The sequence below is a fragment of the Crocodylus porosus genome, unplaced genomic scaffold, assembly GCF_001723895.1.
Source record: "Crocodylus porosus isolate Cpor-Errol unplaced genomic scaffold, CroPor_comp1, whole genome shotgun sequence".
Classification (NCBI taxonomy): domain Eukaryota; kingdom Metazoa; phylum Chordata; order Crocodylia; family Crocodylidae; genus Crocodylus; species Crocodylus porosus.
Window position 1 is genome coordinate 35,069,952 of NW_017728947.1, and position 2,543 is coordinate 35,072,494.

Below are 2,543 nucleotides of genomic sequence, written 5' to 3' on the forward strand. Positions count from 1 at the left end.
GTGTTAAACACCATCAGGTTCTCGTCCGCCCATTTGCTGAGCCTGTCCAGGTCAGGCTGGATCGCCCGCCTATCTTCTGGTGTGGATGCTTTGCCCAAAGTTTGGTGTCATCAGCAAACTTGGCCAATCCACTCCTGACTCCAATATCCACATCATTAATGAAGATGTTGAACAATGTGGGTCCAAGGACAGAGCCTTGGGGGACCCCACTGGTCACAGGACACCATGATGAGTGGCTGCTCAATTACCGCCCTCTGAGTCCAACCACGGAGCCAATTTCCCAGTCAGCGGGTCATGGTGGATCCAAGGCCACAATTGGCCAGTTTCCCCAAGAGGTGATCATGGGATGCGAGAGAGAGTGGGGGAATAATCCCCCTCACCTAATTGGCCATGCTGGCTAGCCTCTGGCCATGCCCCTGTCCTGCTGCTGGTGAGGGGGCGGGGCCCTTGAGGGGAGCAGCACCCCCTGTCATGGTGTCCAGGGACCGTGAACCTTTTCCCGATGGGGGGCCACAAGCAGAGGTTCACAGCTGCTGCAGACTGGGTGGGGTGAGCGGCAGCACCAGGACTCAGAGTGGTGGTTGTAGCAAGCCCCCACAACACCGCTGCTGCTCACGCCACAGAGTCTGTGGCAGCTTTCTGCACCCCACAGCACGTCCGCCACTACCAGGAAGAGGCTCGTGCTCTGGGACACCGTGACGTGGGCTACAGCCCTCATCATGGTCACCCTCCCCACCTTGCTGCACCAGTGGTGGGGGTGCAGCCAGAGAGGCTATCTCTCTGGCATCTACCGTCTGGTGGAGGGGGCAGGAGGGTCTTCCTGCCGCTTGCCTTGTACAGGAAGCAAATGGCAGTGGTGGCAGTTGGGGTGTGCAGACCCCGGCTGTGGTCCCCTGGGAGCAGAGGAGGTAGGAAGGGATGTTATTCCCCCTTCTTTGCCCCCTCTTCCTCAAGGGGCTATGCTGGCCAACGTCTGGTTATGCACCTGCTGCTACAGGAGTGAGTGGGGAGCACCAGGCAGACCCTAGCTCAGGTCCATGGGAGAGGGAGGAGGGAATTAAACCCCCTCACTAGATACTTCACTTCAGGCTACTGCCAGGGCTGGCCATGCCACCCCCTCCCCCAACCCAGCACAGCTTCTCTGCAGCTGAAGACATGCTCTTCCACTCCCCAGCTCCTGCCTTGAGTGCCTGCAGGTACATGCCTGCATTTCCTCAGTCTAGAGGGAATGTCTGTACACTTGCAAATTGGTTCGATCTAGGCAAGTTAGACTAACCTGCAAAGACTGAATCAATTCAGGCTCCAGCTTTTTAAATGTCTGTCCCTAGCCTTACACAAACGCATAATGGGTATAAAATGCTGCGGAGTGAGGAGGACAGAATTCTGCTTGTGCTTTGCATTAGTACAACTAGTTAAGCAAGGGAATACATAACTAGCTAAACAGTGAAAAATCACGCTTGATGCTCTCTAGACCTTCTCTGGGGTAAAGCTTGGGCCCATCTAATCCCTGAATGATCCCATCCTAAAATCCTTTCTATATAGGCAAGGGCCCAAACTGTGGCTTGTTTGCTTTTGTACCCATTTAAAACCTATCTTATCTTTAACCCTCTTCCTCTGGCCTCTCAGATGAAACAGCTGTTGCCTTTTTCCATTTCAATTGCTGACAGTTGAAGCTGTTACAGAGGGAGTGCTAATATATCTGGTGATGACCTATAAGACTCCAGTGGTGCTCCCAGATGTCAGTAAGTGTCTGAGCTATATAACACTGCCCAGGGTTATTGCAATTGTACCTGGGAAATGATCAACTTAATGTCACTGTGAAGCAGACGTTACAAGTTAATGGCTTGTTCAATACAATGTACCTTCCCCTGGCCCCACTGAACTCTTGCAAATGGCCTATTTAAAATGTGATTGGCAGGTCAGGCCATTCCACACTGGACTATAAATTTGTCGTAGTTGCAAGGTGTCAAGCAAAAACAGACAAAGCGCAGGTTTTATTTTTAGCTATTGCTAGGTTTCAAAGCCTCTATCCAAGATCTCATCCTGACTTTAACAACTGCACAACTCCTGTGAGAACATTCAGCATAATACAGCTTGGATCAAGAGAAATGTTTCCATTTTTTGCAAAGGTGAATTTTGTTCGTATTTAAACATTTCCCTTCTTTGTTTGCAGCCCAGACCTTGGAGCAAGTTGCTGCTGGAGTGGCAGAAAGGGCAAGAGTCTAAGGACAGAAGTCCTTCGTCTTCCTTGTGAAGACAGAAGTGAAAAATAAACAAGAAGCCTAACTGGTAACAGTAAATGAAATGTTTCGAGCTCACTGAAAATGTAACTTCCTTCTTTTTGTAAAAAAAAAAAGTCCAGTATCTCAAAAGAGCTGAAAGCACTTGTTAACTTCCCCTTTGCCTTCCTTTATAATCACCAGTGCAAGGATTGAGTAAAACCTTGTATTGGCATCTGTAAGGAGTGTGGTGGATACTGACAGTGAACGGACTTCAGAGACAGCAGCCAATTACGTGTCTTGTTTTCATTACAAGAGCTTGCC

The 2,543-nt window shown here is 49.9% G+C and overlaps 1 long non-coding RNA gene across 1 annotated transcript in view; it reads left to right on the forward strand.

The window, feature by feature from the left end:
* LOC109321350 overlaps positions 1-2,341 on the forward strand; it is a 16,250-nt gene extending 13,909 nt beyond the window's left edge. The window contains exon 2 of the long non-coding RNA XR_002104040.1: positions 2,174-2,341. This is a non-coding gene — a long non-coding RNA (uncharacterized LOC109321350). The remainder of the gene's footprint in view (positions 1-2,173) is intronic.
* Positions 2,342-2,543: the final 202 nt, after the last annotated feature.